The sequence below is a fragment of the Lasioglossum baleicum genome, chromosome 2 (assembly GCF_051020765.1).
Source record: "Lasioglossum baleicum chromosome 2, iyLasBale1, whole genome shotgun sequence".
Classification (NCBI taxonomy): domain Eukaryota; kingdom Metazoa; phylum Arthropoda; class Insecta; order Hymenoptera; family Halictidae; genus Lasioglossum; species Lasioglossum baleicum.
The window spans coordinates 667,651-690,933 of record NC_134930.1 but is presented as its reverse complement, the minus strand read 5'-3'; the positions used below and the strand labels follow the sequence as shown (position 1 = coordinate 690,933).

At 36.9% G+C, this 23,283-nt stretch overlaps 1 protein-coding gene and 1 long non-coding RNA gene across 5 annotated transcripts in view; both read right to left on the bottom strand.

The window, feature by feature from the left end:
• The window catches only part of Axed (BTB/POZ domain-containing protein axundead), a 315,604-nt gene that overhangs the window by 131,261 nt on the left and 161,060 nt on the right, over positions 1-23,283 (bottom strand). The gene's annotated exons all lie outside the window — the stretch shown is intronic.
• On the bottom strand, positions 14,054-21,351 carry LOC143219311 (uncharacterized). Its single transcript, XR_013011292.1, has 2 exons — positions 14,833-21,351; positions 14,054-14,725 (listed from the first exon to the last, which is right to left on the bottom strand). It is a non-coding gene; the product is annotated as an uncharacterized LOC143219311 (long non-coding RNA).

Here is a 23,283-nt window from a genome sequence, read left to right as displayed (position 1 = left end):
TTTTCACCACACACGATGGATGGCGAAGGCGATATACTCTTTGAAAATATGTTAATTCTGAAACGAATTCGTCTTGACCAACGAAGAGGCTATTGGAATTCGGGTTATTTCTATTTTTTCTCGCCAGCTTACATACATACTTGAAAGCATGGATAGAAGCTCCAAACGCAATAGAGGCTCCACGACAAGATTTCGAGTTTTTAAAGAATTTGTACAACTATCGCCCCGTTGATCACACATGACACAATAAGTCGCACTACAATACATAAAATGATCAATCATTTATGGTATTTTTCGTCGGAAACTGCAGCGTTGGGATTTTTTGATAGTGAGATTGAAATCCACAGAAAAATACAGATGGTGGAGGCAATCAATCTCGGAACGGACAGTGAAACAACTACCAAAAGGTACAAAATTCTCGCAAACGATGGAAGACTCTATGTCGAGAAAGGGATAGAATATTTTATTTTCCCACGATGCGGGATATAGAAAACAGTATCCGATGCCACAAAAGAGAATTTGTCACAAGATGTATAAAGTACCTATCTCTCTTAGTTAATACCTCCTGGAGTGGCAATTTAACATTGTCATGTTGTATAAGCGAAACCTGAATAATTAATTATTTCATTACTTTCAACTGCATTAATTATAAGTGTAAATAAACTAGAATATAATTGTAAATGTTTTCGTTTTTATTGTGTACCAGCTGTACTCCGACCACGCGTTGCTGTGGCTCGCATTTTTACCATATTTTACCATTTCGACCATATTTCTGCTTCTAACTTCTGTAAAACTGTTGGACTCATTTTGTACATTTTCGCACGCCAAGTAAGCCTGTTTGCCTAAAACTTATTTCCGACAAACGGTTCAAAAGTTACGGCCGCGCGCGAAAATACCTTAAAGCAAACCTATCAACATTTTCGAGTTTGTATCGTTTCTCGCATGACCCCTTAGATCCCGTCGGAGAAAAAAAGTATGAAATATGAAAGTTGTAGAGAATTAAATTTCCAATCGCCAAGGTGATCTCAGATTTTTCCTAAAACCTACTGATAGAATAATGAGGAAAACGCTTTATTTATTTAATATATATTCACAAATTAATAAACTTTATTTCTTTTTATATAATAACGTGGATCTACAACGGAAACTCTTTCAAACGCAATTACGCAATACACTAGTCAAGTTGTCTTCCTAACCTTACATACATCATTGGTCCAGATGACAACTAACACATACAGTTTACAAAATCATATTTCAACACCTACCGTTGAAAAGCTACAGCTGTTTAAAAAGTCGATAAACCAAAAAGTTTAAGAAAAACGCACACGTTTTGTGTTATACCTCCTAAACTATGCAACCTACAGAATCGGATCAGTGGCAATTTGAAAGAACTCGGCGAGCTGAATCCAATGAATCCAAAGTCGTTTCTGGTCACTAATGACGTCACAACTTTTGAACGAATGGACTTTTTCGAATGCGTATTGTCCTAAACCCTTCTCGAAGAAACGCTGCGGCTAATGGCTCAAGCCCCAGCTTTCTACGTTCAGCGGTTTCGGAGATCTTAGATTATGAACAAACAAACATTTATATTTTTATTAATTATAACTTAATTTCGGACTGTACTACAGATGTAATATGTGTGTATATGTTTAATTATAAATCAAATAGCCTGTTTAACGTTTACTTCTTACTGTTTATCAGACATAACCTCAAATTTTCAGGTGTCAACGAATGGTTCATTTATTTGTATGGAAGTTTAATCAATTGGCACCTATGCCAATTACTAGATAGACAGTTTTGGATTTTCTTTTAATATTCGAAAGATTAATGCTTTGAATCTTTAAGACAAATTAGAAATATGACTTTAATTCGTTGAAAGAAGTCTTCTTATCGATTCTTGGCACTGGCTTGGCACTTGGATTCATTGTACATTGAAAGGGCCAATCACTATAGGATAATGAGGTGCCAATCATTGCAATGGACATTAGAGAGTTAATCGCATTGTACTATTTATACATATACCTACTTGTGCACATCACTCGTATTCTTAGATGTGACGAGAATTTCGTAGTCATTACTTGAAGATGTTAGCATTTTTAATTTGTTTTATCTGTTTCAGGAAATAATCATGCACTTCGTCACGAAAAGGACTAAAGATTCCCGATAAACAGATATTCGTATTGAGTAGTCACGAATGGATGGTTACAAAAGGAGAAAACGAAACTAGATGAGAAAGAAAAGAAAGAAAAGAAAGAAAAGAAAGAAAAGAAAGAAAAGAAAGAAAAGAAAGAAAAGAAAGAAAAGAAAGAAAAGAAAGAAATGGAGAGGGAAAAACGAAAAAGGAAAAGGGAAGAAGCTAAAAAATGTAAAGAAAGTTTGTCCTCACAGAAGAAAATGAAAATTGCAGGCTTAAAGACTGATAGGGATATCGAACTTGAAAATATTGATGATGAATACAATGACTTACCCTTAAACGAACGGATATAATTGAGTACGTTAAAGATACTAGACGCGACAAAGTTTAAAAGAGGCAATGAAAATACATAACTGAACAATACTGAAAATACTGTTGTTAATCTCAAGACGGAGGTGAAAGAAGAAAATTTAAAAAAGGCTATGGGATCGTAGTCGAAATGATTGTTCCACCATGTACATCATATAGAGATCTTCTCTTAAATAAACAAAAATTAATTATTTGGAATTTACACATGAGAAAGATTCACCGCAAAAGGAAGAGTTGAATCGGATGACTCGTGTAAACCTTAAAATATTTTTCTGGTTTTTCTTTGAGCATTATCTTCGTCTCTTAAGTTATTTCTACATATTAAGCTGATGATGTTAGCTCAGACGTAAATTATACATTATGCAGAATTTAAACCTAGTAACTATTTTCATTACGGGCTCTACTAAAAAAGTGGGTCTAATAAAAATGGCGTCTCTTATACTCTTAGATTTTATGCATTTAGGTATGTGAAAAATGGTTAGATGTAATTTAAAATGGTAATAATATTGGAGGAATTTAAGAATATTCTTATATTATTTTCGACCTATTAAATGTATTGAGAAAGAAAATAAATTTCTATTTCACACCAGTGTGTCGCAGATCAGGTAGATAATGTTTATTTTTGCATGAAGATCCGCTGTCTATTTATGAGAATCAGTCTTGAGCATAATATGCTATTGTATACTAATATTATTATTGTTATTGTTAATAATTGTAATTATTTACTGAAATGTGTTTTTGCGCTTAGTGTTTCAACGTCTGTATACTGTATACTGTTTTATGTAAGCAACATAGAATTATTGAAAGAGGAATATCACCTCGAACACCATTTTCACGAATGAATAAGCCTATTCAAAAGAAGTCTTTATCTTTCGTTTAGATACTCGTATCCAATCTTTTATACATTCGCAGTTAGCAAAAAAGAAAATGAACAAACTCACTCTTCGGTAGCAATCCGTTCATCATTTTTCAGAAGATATTTAGTATTTTTCATCACTTATCACATGCCTCCTTTCAAACAAAGATATAATCGTGAGACGATGTTAATAACATTTTGCATTTTCAGTGAATAATTAACGAGTGTTAATTGATCAGGATTTCCGGGAAACACGTGGATGCGTCTATTTTAGAAGCCTCGACCAAGGTTACGCCTTGTCAAATGAGGACGGCCAAAATAAGAAAGGAGGTTCGAATATTACATACATACTACACTAGGGAACATAACTGTAGCACCACTAACATTTTTAACACTTTCGGCCTGTAAGAAAATAATTCGAAAAAGCCAAAAAAAGAGGATTGTAAATAATGGATTCTAGATGAAATTTATTTTGAGTTGTATACATATACAGTGCGTTATTTTAACAAAAACGTACCCTCTGATGAATAAATATGTTTCTTATATCGATCGTATTTGCTGTTAATAAATGTTAAATGCTTTCGGCGCAACGGTTCGATCGTTTATTACTAATTATGAAACAAAATCAACGTTTCGATCCTAGTTTGGATCCTTTTCAAGATTTATTTGAATCGCGTCTGTAAAGTAAATATGTTATAATAATTTCAAAAACTATTGAATGATTCAATATAAAGAATATGGTTCATAAAAATATGCCTGTATTTTTGTTGCGGTTCTGTATAAAAGGTATGTTGATGATATAATAACAATAACATGTATAAAACCTGAACAATTGAAAATTTTGTCGGATACATTTGACAGCTTTCATGAAAGATTACAATTCACATATGAAATGGAAAGCAATTCAAGTCTAAGCTTTCTCGACGTGAGTTGTCATTAGAACAAAAAATAGGTTAAAAACGAATTGTGGTTTCATAAAACTAGCTGGTCGGGTAGATATGTAAACTTCTACTCGTTTCACCCTTTGCAACAAAAAGTGGGCTTAATCTGAAAGGTACGCGTCGCGCTGTCGAGCCGCACGCTGCCCGCTCTCGACATTCGCAATTTCGATATTCCTTACATTAAATGTATAATATTCAAATGTTCTCGGCGCAACGGTTCGATCAGTTTATAGGAAAAAAGCAAAATTTGCACGTTAGTTTGGAACTTTCAACGTTTCGATCTTCATTCAGATCATTTTCAAGAAAGTAGAAAAACTGCGTCTGAAAAATATATTTTCACAATGTAAAACCAGAAACTTTAAAATATCTGCGTAACCAGAATGTAACAATGTAACAAGATACTGCAATAATTTACTTACATTGCTTTATAAAGATTATAAACACGGAATTGAAATTGTCTTAGCACATGCTGTTTTCATGTCGTCAGACAGGATACTGGATCATAGACCATCGAAGTCATTAGACACAGAACGTAACTGGTCGATCGATCAAAACAAAAGTCAATCGTCGATCGATGTTTGGCGGTTATTTCAAACCGTGAAAAACGTCAACAACCCAAACTTACCACATGTTCGTGACCATATGATGAAAAACTTTAATTAAATATATGATAAAGATGTAATTTATATAACATGTAATAGGAAAATAGTTGTTATTAGGAAGTGATTCATCATAACACACTACTGATTCAGTAGTGTTGCGTAATATTCTTGAATCGTAGGAGTTTCATACCTATATTCCTTACATTAATTTAGATCAGTGGTGAGCAACCAGGGGATCTAACCCGACGCCTAACCCTAACCCAAACCCGGTTAACCAAGGAAGGTTACTGTAACCCGCTGTAACCCATACTATCCTCGAGGGAACGGTTCTCAAATCTTAGAGAGAGCGGGTTACTTACTATTAAATAGAGATTCACGGAATATAACCCGAATCGTAAAGTATTTATAGCTAACGTAAATAAACAGGTTCAGGTAATAATCATATTGAAAAGAGCTTTTTAAATTAGATTATTAGATAATAACAATAATTTTCAAAATTAAAGATCGAATTCATTTGTCCGAAGTATTATGATGTCATCTATAATGTCACTATTTAAACGTGAACACACAATAAAAACAATATGAACTATAAATGTTTTCAACACAACGTGTGAACACAACGTGTGAAATAAGAATGGGATGGATGGGCAATCCATAACAATAAAAAATCGAAAAACAGTTGATAAATCTTTTCTTCGTTTCGTTTTCCGTTCCGCGTCAAACAATTGCCAATCGACGCTCCAACAACCATACCACAATACCAGGCATTCTTGGCTCATTATTGCCTTATTATACAGGGTGTCCCAAAATTCGTGTACTTAATTGAAATGGGAGGTTCCTGAGACCATTCTAAGAGACATTTTCCTTTGCACCAATGTCAACTGCGGCTTTGTTTAGGAGTTATTAACGAAAAACACGGACCAATCAGAGCGCGCCCTGGCCCGGCGCGCCACGCCGCGCCGGCAAGCGAGTGTCGGTGGTACGCCGCGACATCGCAACGAACAAGAGTTTCTCGATAATGTGAACCCTCTCCGATTTCGATGAGTTTTGGATATGTTGTCAAGACCATGATTCTGAACAACATTTCTCTTTAGACTTTTTGGCGATCGGCTTTAGTTTACGAGATAAGTAACTTGTAATTGTAAATCGATCGATGTACTATCTGAACTATCTCCTCTCCGATTTCCATGAGCTTTGGATACGTTGTCAAGACCATGATTCTGAACAACATTTCTCTTTAGACTTTTTGGCGATCGGCTTTAGTTTACGAGATAATCGTAAAAAAAGAGAAGAAGCAGAAACTGATTGAATTAAAAGCTCACGTATTCAGCCGTAAATCCATTTGCTGCTTCGAAATGTGTGTCACTGGGTCACTCGGTGACGAACTGCACAGATGTCTTCAGGTACACGGCAGTACCGAAAGTCAAGGAACGTACGGCCAGGTCGATGAACTGCACAGCCGGTGGTAGAAGGCCTAAGGGATGCGCGGTCAAGTCGACGATCCAGAATTTCACTTTCACTTTCGAATCGATAAATAATTCGTATGTTTATTTCACACAGATGCCTTGAAATTTTTCCACACTCACAATCACTGTTCACATTTGTCAACACATAGTTATGCACTAATAATAATTGCCATATCCCTTGTACTGCTGCACAAATCACAACAATCAGGTAATGCAATTAATAGACTGCGGATTTCATGCATTTGCAGCAAACATGAGTAGGTGCATTTTAAGACAGTAGAGAGATTAAAATAATTTCAAAACACCATAGTATTATTTTCAACTTCTTAAAATGATCACAGTGAGAATCAAATATCTGTCTGGCTCCTGTCCCTTGTAATAGCGGCAGCCAACATTAATGTTGCATAAAGATCCGTAGTCTAGTGATTAGTTTAAATATTACTATCAAAAACACAGCTAATAGCAACCGTTAGCTTTGAATTGACAAGTCTTTGGAGATGTTCTGTCTATCGCGGCTCGAACGACACTGATTTTCCGCAAGATTTTTCTAAAGAATTTAGGAAGGGCATTTAGAGTGTCGAAATTCGAAATGCACGCTGTAGCACGTTTACGAAAACGACGGGACGGTTAGACGAAAAACAGAACGCGAGAAGGACCGCTGTAAGATTTACGGCAAACACATGTTTAGTTTTTCCTGCAGATCGGTACGCAGAGTCGATGGGTAACCGCGCGTTCGAAAACGTCATCCGTCCTTTTACCCAGCAAGGGGTAAAAATGTCAGGTCAGCGTACCATCCCTATTGTCCTATACCTTCCTTAAGAAACTTTCTAAAAGAAGGACAGACGACGTTTTCGAACGGTTACCCATCGACTCTGCGTACCAATCTACAAGAAAAACTAAACATGTGATTGCCATAAGTCTTAAAGCGGTCCTTCTCGTATCCTGTTTTTCGTCCAACCGTCCCGTCGTTCTCGTGCTACAGCGTGCATTTCGAATTTCGACACTCTAAATGCCCTCCCTAAATTCTTTAGAAAAATCTTGCGGAAAATCAGTGTCGTTCGAGCCGCGGTAGAGAGAACATCTCCAAAGACTTGTCAATTCAATGCTAACGGTTGCTATTAGCTGTGTTTTTGATAGTAATATTTAAACTAATCACTAGACTACGGATCTTTATGCAACATTAATGTTGGCTGCCGCTATTACAAGGGACAGGAGCCAGACAGATATTTGATTCTCACTGTGATCATTTTAAGAAGTTGAAAATAATACTATGGTGTTTTGAAATTATTTTAATCTCTCTACTGTATTAAAATGCAACTACTCATGTTTGCTACAAATACATGAAATCCGCGGTCTAGTGATTGCATTACCTGATTGTTGTGATTTGTGCAGCAGTACAAGGGATATGGCAATTATTATTAGTGCATAACTATGTGTTGACAAATGTGAACAATGATTGTGAGTGTGGAGAAATTTCAAGACACACATTTCGAAGCAGCAAATGGATTTACGGCTGAATACGTGAGTTTTTAATACAATCAGTTTCTGTGCTTCTTCTCTTTTTTACGATAATCTCGTAAACTAAAGCCAACCGCCAAATAGACTAAAGAGAAATGTTATTCAGAATAATGATCTTGACCACATATCCAAAGCTCATTGAAATCGGAGAGCATTCACATAATCGAGAAACTCTTGTTCGTTGCGAAGTCACGGCGTACCACCGACACTCGCTTGTCGGCGCGGCGCGGCGCGGCCGCCCAGGGCGCACTCTGATTGGTCCGTGTTTTTCGTTAATAACTCCTAAACAAAGCCGCAGTTGACATTGATGCAAAGGAAAATGTCTCTTAGAATGGTCTCAGGAACCACCCCCTTTCGGGATTTTCGCTTGTTTTGGGACACCCTGTATACATATACAGGGTGTCCCAAAACAAGCGAAAATCCCGAAAGGGGGTGGTTCCTGAGACCATTCTAAGAGACATTTTCCTTTGCATCAATGTCAACTGCGGCTTTGTTTAGGATTTATTAACGAAAAACAAGGACCAATCAGCGCGCGCCCTGGGCCGCCGCGCCGGCAAGCGAGTGTCGCGGTACGCCGTGACATCGCATCGTGACGGCGCGGCGGCCCAGGGCGCGCGCTGATTGGTCCTTGTTTTTCGTTAATAAATCCTAAACAAAGCCGCAGTTGACTTTGATGCAAAGGAAAATGTCTCTTAGAATGGTCTCAGGAACCACCCCCTTTCGGGATTTTTACTTGTTTTGGGACACCCTGTATACGTTCCTTCCGAAACACACAACATTCATACTCTTCATAATTACCTAAAATACAAATTTCTTTACCAAATTTCTTTATCAATAATAAGTTGTCCTCATATTATATAAAATCGATTTGTAGATAAATTCAAATGATTGGCACCAAAGCATAATTATAAATAAGAAAAGAAGTTCAAACTTTGCGTACTCAAAACCCGCTCTTAGTGTGGGTTACAGTGTTTCATGGGTTACCAAAAACCGAAACCGATTCAGGTTACGGTTTCCAACCGTAACCCGCTCTTACCCGGTTAGGGTACGCGCACAGTGGACCCGTTTTCGCCCGACGACCGACTTTTGCCCACACAGACGAGCGTTCGAGAAGCATGTTTTGGTGTCTTTTCGGCCGATTTCGACCGAAAAGGTGCTCACAGTGGAGCCGATATCGGGCAAAATGGTCAAGGTCAGCGGGGAGCCGAACCTTTTCGAGACCTTCGAGAAGGGTAACAATGGACAAACCCCATGGGGTCCCGACGCCGGAGGAGAATCAAATCATTTCGTTTTTCGCCCTACGTCGGACGGTGCAGCGTTCACTTTAAATAATTTTCATGTCGCCAATTTTCAAGTATCCGTATTTTTAAGAACGGGTCCACAAAGAGGACACTTGGGGCTATATTATCATTATTTCTATTTTTCCAATTTCCTGGCGGCATGATAGCAATGGGCCTGTTTAAAAAACAATTGCAAAATAAACTATGAAAATAAATATTTTTTCAACTGAAATAATTTTTATTAAATACTCTTATGGTTTCACTATGTGCACCCAAAACTAAAATTGTCATTGTTTTGTTAGTTTGGCCGTTATAATTTAATGAAAAAGTTGTGACACCTCATATTTCACGTCCGCGTAGAACCATCAATTTTCAAGATTTCAAAGAATTCTCTTTGAGATGCGTTCATAACTTTTTTGGATTATAACGTTCATATTAACGTCCAGTTCTAAACGAAAAAAATTAATAATTAGTTTTGTATTTTTTATAATTTAAAGTAATGCACTCACCGCACTGAGTAATATCTACACTATAAATGTTTAGAAAATCAAGGAGTGCATATACATTATAACAATAAAGAAAGTAGAAAAAATTTTTTCCTTCAAATGGATGTCGCAGTTGTTTCCGATGTCAGCGTTTGTGCTTAGGTTCTATCTCTTATAATCTATGATCGATGTATTAATACTGTAATGTATTAATATTTTAATGTATTTCAGTACATAGATTTTTTAAAATGACGTTATCATAGTAAACGAATTATTGCCACGTCTTGAGGATTTTGCATCACTGTGCGACGTACGATAGCGTAGCGGCTATCGGCACGTGCAATAAAACATTTGGCGCGTCCAATTCATAATTCTTTCCTGTAAAGTTTTTAAATTACTTTACAACTGAGTTAAGTAAAGTACAACTCGTGTTGTCCGAGAAAGTGCCGACTTCCAGCTCAATAGTAATGATTTGTCATAAACCTCTTCATAGAGAACAGCCCCGGGAACGGCACATAAACAAATCGAGCCTATCATCTGTAGGTCTGCCTATCCCCACCACAGCCGCGCCCGTGGTTCCAATGTTTTAACTTCGACGCTGTACGCTAGATAGTGTGTATGTGTGGCCGCCATAGCCAATATTTCGACAACAGCCGAACATGCGTGTGAAACGAGGCCTGCCTCCTCCACTTTAATCCAATCGGGCGCGCATCGTACCTCGAGACACGTGACCGTAGTCCTGCCTGGGAACCTTCTTCTCACGCTCGCATCAATACAATGTCGCCAATTCGGACCCATACGAGATGGCGCCTTGCCACCCCCTACAATCGCGTAGTAGTGGGCGGTAACGGTTTAATATCTTAACCCACTCAGAGTTGTGCTAATTCAATTATACAATTAAATTACATCTAGGCAAATGTCTACATGTTACATTTTATCTTCACCGAATCTTACATTGTGTTACACAGTGTCGCCTTTGCACATTACTGGAAAGCACCTTTATGTACTTGCAGCTCATTTCGATTTCACATATTTTTTATATTGTTTTTGTTTATTATATTCTATCTTTTTTCCTTTTTCCACTTTCATGTACTTGGCGTAATTTTTTTACTTTTTTGAAGTTTTGATTTCTTTTTACAAGAATTAGAGTTAACTTGTAATAATGTATGAAAATATTCAATATGATCATCTGTTAACCATTCGTCTTTAATGATAATTTGCATATTATTAAAACTGAGCGGTAGGGTAGGATATTAATACTATTAATTATAGACATGACGAATTATACTTGTGTTAGTGTTAATAACTCTGTCTATCTCAGTCTGTATGTCTGGCTCTGTCTGTCTTTCTTTCTTCCTCTTCTTCTTCCTCTTCTTCTCCCTCTCCCCCTCTCTCTCGCACTCTCTCTCTCTCTCCGCGTATGAAATATATAAATAATAATATTAAAATTTGTCGAAAATCAATAGAGTACAACAGGATGGGTGGGTTTTGCAAATCATACCATAAGGTCAATATAAGCCAATATTGGTGAATATCCGCGTTCGCTACGCATATTAATACCGCCTGTGCAACACTTTACTTGCGAGAAACTCGCTACGTCGCGTTGTCCATCTGGCGGTGACCGCGGTAGGTGACGCCGTCGACGAGCCCGAGCCCTGCCGAATGATCCCGAGAGTCGACGAACGAAACACGTGTGTTAGTCCATTTGGCTGAATGTGTGCGTGTAACGCGTATACGTATTATGTTGACGAAAATTTCCTGTCGAAGGAGAAGAATCAGAAGAAAAATCCTATCATTTTTTACTGATCCATGACATGATATTACGATATCTCTGTCATACGTGGATCGATTTGATTGAATATGGTCTTATTCGAAAGCTTATATGCGGTTTACATTAGCAAAATGCCTTTCAATTTAGAAAATATTGCAGGCGTGATGAGATATTAACTAAAGAAGTTTCAGGTTAGGTTAGAATGCCTGGTTTACGAGTAAAAGATACGCGGCAGCGACAGTCGACATCGATACAGGGTGTTTAGTAATTTTTCATGTACTTGGCGTCGAAACGCTACCGCGTCTCTAGATATAATCCCATTTATTTTACAGTGTCTGTACGACTGAAAATAAAATATTTTATTTGATGCAGTAATTTTTGAAAATAAAATATTTTATTTGTTGCAGTAATTTTTGAAAATAGTATTTGAAAATAGTATTTTATTTTAAGAATATTCAAAATATTTGGACTTTGTCTTTATTTTCAATATCAATTTTATTATATTCAATATTATTGCTCAAAAAATGGTTCGCATTCAATAGATTTCTAAGTATACATAAATAGTTTCCTGGTGATAAAATACACTGTATGTTTATCAACAAACCTCAGTAGAGGCACATGCTATAATAATAGCAGCAATCAAACAAAAAAATAGAACGAAAATGTGGCAAATGATATAGTTTCTTATATCAAGTACCATTTCCTCTTTAAATTATTGCTAAAATAAGAAATATTAAATAAATAATGCGATTTCTGAAAGTACTAGGTATAACGATGCAAAAAATAAAATATTCTATTTTGTGTTTCAGATTATTAAAACATAAATATTTTATTTTGTGGATGAAATTGTTAAAATAGAAATATTTTATTTCGAGGTTCAGATTGTTCAAATAGAAATATTTTATTTCGAGCTTCAGATTGTTCAAATAAAATACTATTTTCTTTAAGCAAAATGAAATCTAAAATATTAAATAGTATTTCAAATATTTTATTCGCCAAATAATGCCCACCTCTGCTGAGCACTTGATATCAGTAATAAAGATACACGAGATAATTCGTCATAGCAGTGTACGACGAAATCATGATGACGAGATATCTCGTTCATAGCATTGTTTCTTCGACAACAGGGGAGCCAGATATCTCGTCCACGGTAGAGAAAGGGTTGAAGGTTCGAACTACTTTAGATTTTTTATCAGAAGGACAAAGGTAAGCCATGGTACACTAGACTTGGACTTTCCAGAGATTTTTTAGTTTCTGTTATTAGAGATCTCGTTCCAATTATTATAATTTAAACGCCTCATTATAGCTAACAGTGCTTGCCCATGCGGAGCAGAAATTCAAGACCTACATAAACTAAACCATGCTATGTAGTATATGGCAATGACCAAATTATGAGAACGAACGTAAGACAATAGAAACAAAGCTTCTTAAAGGCAAGAACAGTTTTCCTCTTTGTATCAGTTCCTTCTTATGTAAATCTGATATAGAAGACTTGAAAATAATTTATAATTTTCTCAAACAATCTCGGATGACCTTGACCTTGACATATGTTGTCAAGGACAACATTCTGAACAACTTTTCGCTATACATCTACCCGGCGCGGCGCACGGACTTAGTTTCCGAGATAATTGCAAAAAACTATTGCTAGTACTGAATTGATTTTTCCGTATTCGTGCACGCTCCGTGGCAACGTAAGCCTGCTCCGACGCGGCACGGCGTCTGTTTACTGTTTTTGTAAACAAGTTGTGGAGATCGGAAAGCAAACAGGGTCTCACTTTGGCCATATCTCTATCTCGATCTCTATCTATGTATATACACATATACATATATGTATAATAAAATTATAATATTATTATAAGTATAATAAAATCGTGTCTGTCTGTCTGTCTGTTTGTGACGGCATCAACTAAGAACGGCTGAACGTAGAAAGTTGGGATTTGAGCCATTAGGCCGTTATTAGACTAGGCCACTGGTGGCGCAACTCGGTTGCGCCACCAGTGGCTCAGCACGTCGTGGGGCATTGAAACAAATGTAACCTATTAGACTACGGTAACTGGTGGAGCCACCAAAAATAGTTGCCGATCTGGTGGACGGCATCGGCAACCGGCCGGGCAACATTTGGTGGCGCCTCCACCAGCCGGGGTATTGATTTGAATGTAGCTTATTAGACAAAGCCACCAAGTTGCGCCACCAGCATCGCGAAAACATGAACAATTGACGTTCAAATTACCACCACATTTATCGTAAAATACATAAGAACACGACACAGCGTTACATCGACAGCGGGAATGAACGCTTGGTGGTACCACCAGTTACCGATTCATAAAAGCTCTTCAATTCGGTGGCGCGACCAAGTTGCGCCACCAAGTTGCCCACCAGTGGCGCAACCGAGTCGTGGGGCATTGAAACAAATGTAACCTATTAGACTACGGTAACTGGTGGAGCCACCAAAAATAGTTGCCGATCTGGTGGACGGCATCGGCAACCGGCCGGGCAACATTTGGTGGCGCCGCCACCAGCCGGGGTATTGATTTGAATGTAGCCTATTAGACAAAGCCACCAAGTTGCGCCACCAGCATCGCGAAAACATGAACAATTGACGTTCAAATTACCACCACATTTATCGTAAAATACATAAGAACACGACACAGCGTTACATCGACAGCGGGAATGAACTGGAATGAACGCTTGGTGGTACCACCAGTTACCGATTCATAAAAGCTCTTCAATTCGGTGGCGCCACCAAGTTGCGCCACCAAGTTGCCCACCAGTGGCCTAGTCTAATAACGGCCTTAGACGCAGCGCGTTTCTTCGGGAAGGTTTAGGAGAAATCCGCATTCGAAAAAGTCGATTCGTTCAAAAGTTGTGACGTCATTAGTGACCAAACACGACTTTTCCGCCCTCATTTAGGCACCTTTCTGCTTATAAATTTTGGATTTGTTATTGGACGTGGACAAAGTCGCGGGTACAGATAGTATACAAGGTGTTTCGTCTAAAACAGGACACCTAAATATCTCTCTTCAGGTTATTGTGATGCAAAAAATATTTCTTACCTAATATGCATCTTGTCAATGGACCAAATATCTGGCACGAATATTTCTTTTCTGTTAAACATGAGGTATCTCCCGACTATATACTGACTAGCTTTGTGTGTATGGAGTATCAAACAACAGAATAGATTCCTTTAAATGTATTTTATTCATTAAATGAGTTATTTAAGCTTTATATCTCTTCAAACGAAACAAAAGGAATATTACTGAAAGTACTTCTTAAAGTATTTCAGAAAGTATTTCTAAAAGGCGCCTGTAATATAAATTCGATCTATTAGAAATCACACTACAGGCCACGTGTGTTACAAAATTAAATAATTTTCATTCGCAAGTTGTACAAACAGATCATACATAACATACCTTTTATGCGAATTAATCACTCGACACATTCTGCCTTAGAACCTTACAATATTAAAGCTTTATAAACATTTTTGTTACACATAAAATTTGTTCTGACCTTTCTCTTTACATTACAAAAGCTGACAAAGAAAAAATGGGAGAGAGCGAGTCATTCTCATACATGTGTAGCAAACTCATGCACCAATCACACGCCAGGCATACCATTCAACCAATCACGAGTAAAGGCGCGGTTAGCATACACATTCAAACATACAGAAAAATAATTACATCTCAACATTTTCGAAGGTCATTTTTTTCGGAGTTATCAAGGTCATCGATGTTTTTTCATACATAACTACATTTTTATTTTATTGCATCGGGTAACTGATCGAAAAATACATTCAGATATGTATAATAACATGCGGTATATGGTCAACGAACCATAATAGCGGTACGCTCGAATCGCCTCTACCTGAAACGGAGGTACACAGCGTATTTTGCCAGGTCACTGTGACGCCAATTTTAACGATACCATCTTTTTCAAGGGCTCATTTTAAAGGGGAAGCTCTTCAAGGAATATTACCATATTTTTTTCAAAATTTAAATCACTGAGCCCCATCCTCGAAGAAAACGTAAAAATAGAATTTGTTTTGAAGGAGATGAAATAGGTAGTGCACATATATACGTAACTCACTCGTTTATTAACCCGTTGAATATCTTCACACTATAATAGGTCGTACGAAAGAAAGTACTTCGTGGTACGTCACGATAAATGTCGAAGAGCGCGGAACGGAATACAACGAAGTTCACAGCAAGCAATCGGAAAGTCAACAGAGACCCTCCGACGCTTTCGGAGGGCTATTTATTTAGCCTTTGACAAAAGGCAGCGTGCCCTGTGGAAGGGGAACGACGGCTCGGCCGTGGACACGTTCCGCGCGAAGTCCCTTGTTCGTGCGGGGGTGACTACCAGGTATGTGCGTATACCTCTCTTAGCCGTACCCGTCACGAAACAAAGACTCTACAAAGAATCCCAAAAAACGGGTAATTCCAGCCTGTGCGAATCTGTTCGCCAGATGTATTGCAGGCCTATCCTCAGCCGGCCCGTACCGGGCCTAGGTGAAATATACCGTAGTTCTCGGAACCGGTAGCGATCGAGTCGCTACAGTTTAAATTTTTCGACATTATAAAGTTGATTGTCGGGGTTGAAAAAATTATTTTGTAATAGCCCAATCCTTTCCGAATAAAACAAAAGAAAATGTAGCTCAATCGGACAAATAGTTCCCGAGATAAAAATTCGTAAGTGAGGCACGTTTTCGCCGAAATGGGAAAGAATTGAAAACTTTGAAGGCCTGCCATTTTTTAAAAAATTCGAAACCGGAATAATGACGACTTAAACCACCCTAATTTCACATGGACTACAACATATTTCATTTAGAACAAAATCGACGATGGTGCCTGCAAAAAGTGATCTACATATTTGGCATGGAATGACCCATCAGTATTAATACCTAACCTCGAAAATTAATTATTCATGTCGATATAATTCCTAAAAAACGTTTTTTTCAGATTGTAAACTTGCCTTAAAAATTAAATTTGATACTGGGCCGTCATTAGATATAAAACTTTTGATTCCAGTCGAAAAAATTAATTAACAAGTATCATAAAAACAAATTAAAAGTAAGAGCAAGCGAAAAGTGTACATAAAATCTAAGGATATTATTAAAAATGACAGATTGAAGGAAAGTAAAAGATTGAATAAAAATAAAAAATTGAACAGAAATCTAGAATCTCATTCTGTTGAATCCATCGTAGAAGCTCTCGACAGTGGGTTTTACAGTGGGTGGTGGGTTATCATTAAGGGAAGCCGCTGACCAGTTTAGGATTCCAAAACGCACACTGCATTCTAGAATGAAAAATTAAAGTTCGGTGGATCCTAAGAAAGGACCACCAACTGTACCGTCGAAGACAGAAGAAAGATCTTGAAAAATAGGAGCAAGAAAAAAAATTATAGAAGAAGAACATTTGTGAAGAAAGCAGGAAAAAGAGAGAAACGAAATGATAAAAGAACAAGAATAAGAAATCAATAATAATTTAGACGGAAGAAAAAATATAATTACACAAGAAATTAAAGATATAAAGATAAAAACCAATGATGAATCTAAATAATAATGTCTAAAGCCACTACGTAATGATAACAAAGATGAAATTATAGAAGAGAAAGCAAAATTATGCTCTCAATTAGAAAATATGGAGAAAGAAGTATTGTCTCTTGAAATGCTTGCTTTGCAACAGAAAATGAGAATTAAACAGGGCAGAAATAATATTTTCATATGTAGATTATAATTATTAAAGATTTAACAAAGTTCGATGTTATAAATCAGGCATGGCCAAACATTTGCTCCCCTTAACGTCGCATTTACCAGAATGTACTTGTTAAATAAACTAATCGGTTTAAAGCAATAATTAATCAATAAATTAATAGTCTGCCAATATCAAATCTGTGCAGAATGATTTTTAGAGGTACATTCCTTAAAACGTGTGAAGTATAAGGCTAAAAAAATGGTTACCGTTTGCGGGGTCTTGTTAGACCCCTTGTAGCTGAATGAATCACGCGTTCGCTAAAATTAGAGTCGTAGGAGTCAAAGAGCTGGAGCTGCGGTTCCTCTATCGGGGTCAAACAATTTTAGCAAAAATATCTCTTGCTCCAAGAGCATCGTTCCAGCGGACAGCAGTTTCTAACACGAAAATCTAATCACAGGCCTACGGATCTTTTCTTGAATTCTTATACAGGGTGTCCCAAAACTCTTGCAGAATCCGTAAATGGGAGGTTCCTGAGGTCATCTGAAGCGACATTTTCTTCTGCAAAAATGGCGTCCGCGGCTTTGTTTAAGCGTTATTAACGAAAAACACGGACCAATCAGAGCGCGACCTAGACGCGAATTGGCATAGTCGGCCCGGCGCACAGTGGGTAAAATCGACGTTCTAGCTGTTCACGGGCTAAAAACTCAAAGTCCTCATATCGATTTTTAACGAATGCACAATGTTTCTTAAATGTCTATTACATTCGAAAACGATAATATTAATTAAAGCTATTAAAAACTCTCGTTACAATAAACGTTCAAAGATCAAACTTTTTCAGATACGATTTATCACCGAAAAAATTCCTTTTCTTCATAATGATGTCCTGAAAAACCTACTGAAGATTGAGTGACCAATTTTTTTTTATATGAAGAATATATATCTATGTTGAGAACGCACCAGAAACTAAACGTCATTGTTCATAATTTATTATGAAAAAAAATATTTAATCAACTAAGGAAAATCGTCGAAGTTTTTCACCTTTGACAAGGGATAAAGTTGTCATTCCCGGGGATTCCCATGGTCTGACAAAGTGGAACATTTTCGGCAAGATCTCCTCTAAAAGATCGTGCAAAATTTAGATCCGGGATAATCCGGGGAACCGAAGTTATGATAGTTTAAAGCGTCGCATGACACGCGCACAGTGGTGAGTTCGATCGAAATCGTGGCCAAATTATTCATTATTCACACGAGTTTTGAGACATTTCCGGTGATGTGACAAAAAAATGTTTCCTACGAAAAGTAATCAGTGCAGAGTCTTTTACAAATATCAATACAAAAAATTTCCAAAAAAATTTTTTTTCAATAAAAAATTGTGGTCACCTTCATTATTTATTTATAACTATATATTTTTTATTCAATAATGTTATAGCTGACGGCAAGACGAATCCAACGACCTATTTAATGTGGTCTTTATGTATTGAAATAATGGTGAAATAGGCGTGAACAGCTAGAACGTCGATTTTACCCACTGTGCGACGGCGCAGCGCGGCGCGGCGACTCAATATCGACAGCAGTGGAATAACGAAAAATACGAAAGTTAAGTTTTTCTGCAAAATGTCGGAATATACACATAAAGTTTTTGCTCTAACTTTTAAACGGTTGAAGATAAAATAGTAAACTATCATATATTATTGAAGAAAATTTAATGCTCTCTCTACAACTTCCTCTTACATGACCTTTTTCGTAGGAGTAAAAAAGGACCGAAGAGTTAGCTAGTCAAATAAGGCAAAAAACGTGAGGCATAACATTTTTTTTTTAATTAGTGAACTTTGAGCGCGGATATCTCGGAAACCACGCGAGATAGCGAAAAACTGAATCAAGTCAATCTTGTGGCACATTCTGTCAGCTTTAATTTTATATATAGTGGTCTTATTGCTAGGACGCATATTTTCCGAGATATAAACGAAAAACCGAAAAAAGGGACCTACGTGCCCCCCTGCACCCCGCTCACCTCCTACGAGTGTGGACTTTTAGTATGTTTACCTCCTAACTAGTCCAAACTAACGAGGAGACCTTGCGTATCGAGAACGCCGGATCGCAACGACTTTTTGTGTGGACATAGCTTACGCACCCTCATGAACTATGCAATTGGTTTTAGCCGCCAACGCGAACCCGTTTTCGAGAAAATCTATTTTGAAATGCGACATGTGCGTTATATTCCATGAGTGAAAACCCTGGTCACAGCGGTCGGTGGCCGAGTGGGTTGAGCGAATGTCTACCGCGAGATTAGTCGGGGTCCGTGTCCAGTGTCGGCATTTTTTAAAATATTTTTTTCACTTTCTTTATTATTTTTCTACGTGCTCTTCAATTTTTCAAATTTCAATTTCAACTCTTCGATTGCAACTTCAACTCGGCAATTCCAACTTCGTCTTCAATTTCCACACATTTCAACTCTTCTATTTCAACTTCAACTCGGCAATTTCAACTTCGTATTAAATTTCCATTTCAACTCTTCTGTTTCAACTTCAATTATTCAATTTCGACCGCAAATTCAACTCTTCAATTTTCAAATTTCAATTTCCATTTCAACTTTAATTTCAACTTCAATTTCAACTCTTCAAATTTCCATTTCAACTTCAATTTCAACTTCTTCGATTTCAACTTAAATTTCGACTTCTTCGATTTCAACTTCACTTTCAACTCTTGAATTTTACAAATTTCAACTTCAATTTCAACTCTTCGATTTCAACTTCAATTTCAACTCTTCGATTTCAACTTCAATTTCAACTCTTCGATTTCAACTTCAATTTCAACTTGAATTTTACAAATTTCAACTTCAATTTGCATTTCACCTTCAATTCCAACTTCAATTTCCATGTCAACTTCTTCGATTTCAACTTCAATTTTTATTATTTTTATAGTGATTTAATTGCAATTGTTATTTTTATTACACTTTTAATGTCTATTCTACATGCGTTCTTCTGATAAAGCTAGGCTTAACTTTGAAAAATTGAAGTTGAGATCGAAGAGTTGAAATTGAGAAATTGAAGTTGAAATGGAAATTGGAGTTGAAATTTGAAAAACTGAAGTTGAGATCGAAGAGTTGAAACTGAAGTTGAAATGGAAATTGAAGAGTTGAAGTTGAAATAGAAGAGTAGAAATTGATGTTGAAATCGAAATTTGAGAAATTGTAGAGTTGAAATTGAAAAATTGAAGTTGAAATTGACGAGCTGAAGTTGAAATCGACGAGTTGAAATGCAAATTAAGTTGTAATTCAAGTTGAAATGAAAATTGAAGTCGAAGATGAAATTGAACAATTGAAGTTGAAACGGAAATTGAAGTTAAAATGCAAATTGAAGTTGGAATTGAAGTTAAAATAGAAATTGAAGTCGAAGTTAAAATTGAAGAGTAGACATTGAACTTGAAATTGATGTTGAAATCGAAATTCGAAATTGACAAATTGAAGATTTGAAATTGAAAAATTGAAGTTGAAATTGACGAGTTTAAGTTGAAATCGAAGAGTTGAAATGGAAATTGAAGACGAAGTTGAAATTCAAAAATTGAAGTTGAAATCGAAGAGTTGAAATTGATGTTGAAATTGAAATTTGAAAAATTGAAGGGCACGTAGAAAAATAATAAAGAAAGTGAAAAAAAATGTTTATAAAAAATACCGACACGGGAACGAATTTCTCGAAAACGGGTTCGCGTTGGCGGCTAAAACCAATTGCATAGTTCATGAGGGTGCGTAAGCTATGTCCACACAGAAAGTCGTTGCGATCCGGCGTTCTCGAGATACGTGAGGTCTTCTCGTAAGTCCCAAAGTAAAAAATTGTGTTCCTTTCATTTCCCTCTACACATCCCCCTTTTGCGCATTCATTGACTGGACTAAATACTCTAAGAATATCGCGAGCTTTCTGCCTGGTCGAAGGATCCTTTTTTTGGCGGCCGAGGCAGTAACGTGTCCCAGAAACCCGTTAACATGGGAAAATGTGTTGTCCCTCAAGGACACGGAGAAAGTTTCTTTCCCCAATGAATGCATCTGGTAACCGTCACTGCCAAGGAGTTTTTAGTGACCTGGTCAAGGTTTCTAGCCATCACCACTTAAAGGTGAGCGCATACTAGATGGTCGCGGGAAGGCCGCGGATAGTCTCGGGAAGGCCAAAGCCGCCGATGAACGTCCACGCGGGAAGAAATCTCTAGCGGGCCGACGGCTCCATAGCAGGTAGCCCTGCTCCCTTGCCGCATGGTCGTCCATCGGTGGCTTTGGCCTTCCCGAGACTATCCGCGGCCTTCCCGCGACCCTCTAGTATGCGCTCACCTTTAATGGACAATCCTTCGGCCGGGCACCCCATCCCTTGGGCCGGGTGTACTTGGGAAAGGAAAAGTTTCCGCGTCCGCGGAAAGTCGCTTTTCCATGTACAGAATCTGCTACATACTCACAATTTATCATTTTTGCGCTGTGGTTGATCCGCCAAAGTTTTATTGAGCAGCCAGTTTTCGTTTTCTAACAACCAATTCTACGGCTATCTTCATGCTGAGTCCCTTAATATTTTACTAACTTCACTGTTATAACGAACAGTATACCAATGGTGTACGATATAGAGTTACAAACAACAAGAAAAGCAAGTCTAAAATTCTGGTACGGCCCCTTTTCATATTTTGGCTACAAATTCTTCCCTGCAGTGGTATATAGGAATATAGGAATAGTTTTAGTAGCAGTCATCATTTTTCATGGTATTCAAAACGTACGATGAGAACATCAATTGGAGATTCATCAGAGGGTGCGTTTTTGTTAAAATAATAGAGTACATCTAAACTGCTGATGCGCACTGTACAATTACAAAGTATGTACAGTGTATTATTAGCTAGCGGATCTTTATGCAAAATAAAAACTTTCTATCTGAATTCTAACAAACTCTGGAATAATAAAAAAATTTATTTTCCTTTTTAATGTATACATATATAATATGTATAATAAGTGGAAAATAATATAATAGTACATTTAAATTCATCGAATGTTTTTACTTTTCCAAGTTACAAATACTCATTTTTCTTATAAATGCATAAAACCCGCTGTGTAGTAATTATGGATTATGTAATATTATACAAAGAAGAATAAGAGGTAGAAAAAGAAAACGAGAAAGATTAGAGTATCAGTGATGAATATGGTATTATTCATAAATTCATGTGTTTAAAAAAATAAACGAGTTTATTGTTCGTTTCAGTAAAGAAATATAAATTGTCGAAAGACATAGGACAAAATTACTACAGAAAAAAGTAACACCATTTAATAGAAAAAATCTAAAAAGAAAACATTCTTCGTGTGACACTAATCACTTATGCGGTCACATTCACTGATGGCAATTGTCAGCAACTTTTAAAGAAAACAGATGATGCCCAGTGTCCAGTCACGGAACAAGAACAGACGCAAAACGTAAACATGAAATTAAATTGTCTGCGAATGCGAAACGGAAGAAACACGGATAGAAATGAATGATATTTTTCACATTAAGCGAGTAATAATGTACACATTGAGTAACTTACATTATACATATTGTATTCCAATTACATTCTATTATATTTCGATTACAGTCATGATTCGCGTAATTAACAATTAAATTAAGTGGAAGGTGTTCGAATTAAGTAATGCAATTATAAAGTAATTCAAAAATACTGTGTATATAAAATACAATGTTATTATATTACGTACTTTAATTACAATATATTTAAATTAGCATAACTCTTGTTGATGATAGTATTAGCCGAAAGTGAACGTTGCTTTGTTTGCTAAAATTTTACAGAATATTATCAACGTTAACAAGGTCTGACTGTACACGGATGATTGAATCGAGCTAGTTTTCACAAGAGCTTGTAATTTAATTAAGATTGGTTAGACGCCCGCATTTCAGTAAGACACGATAAATGCAGCGAGAGTACAATAACAGAAAAAACACAGTTATTTCAATGCTAACCTAAATTTCTATGTACATATGTATTTAAAAGTTGAAATTGATCGGTTATGTAACGGGGTGTCATTGAACTTTACTCTAAATTTCCAAAATAAATTGAACGTGGGAACGTGCGAATATGGACGCGCCCCAACGATGTCCCCCTGCATAAAACATTACTTACATAGATTCGTTTGCATGCGCCTTCGGCACGAGAAACAAG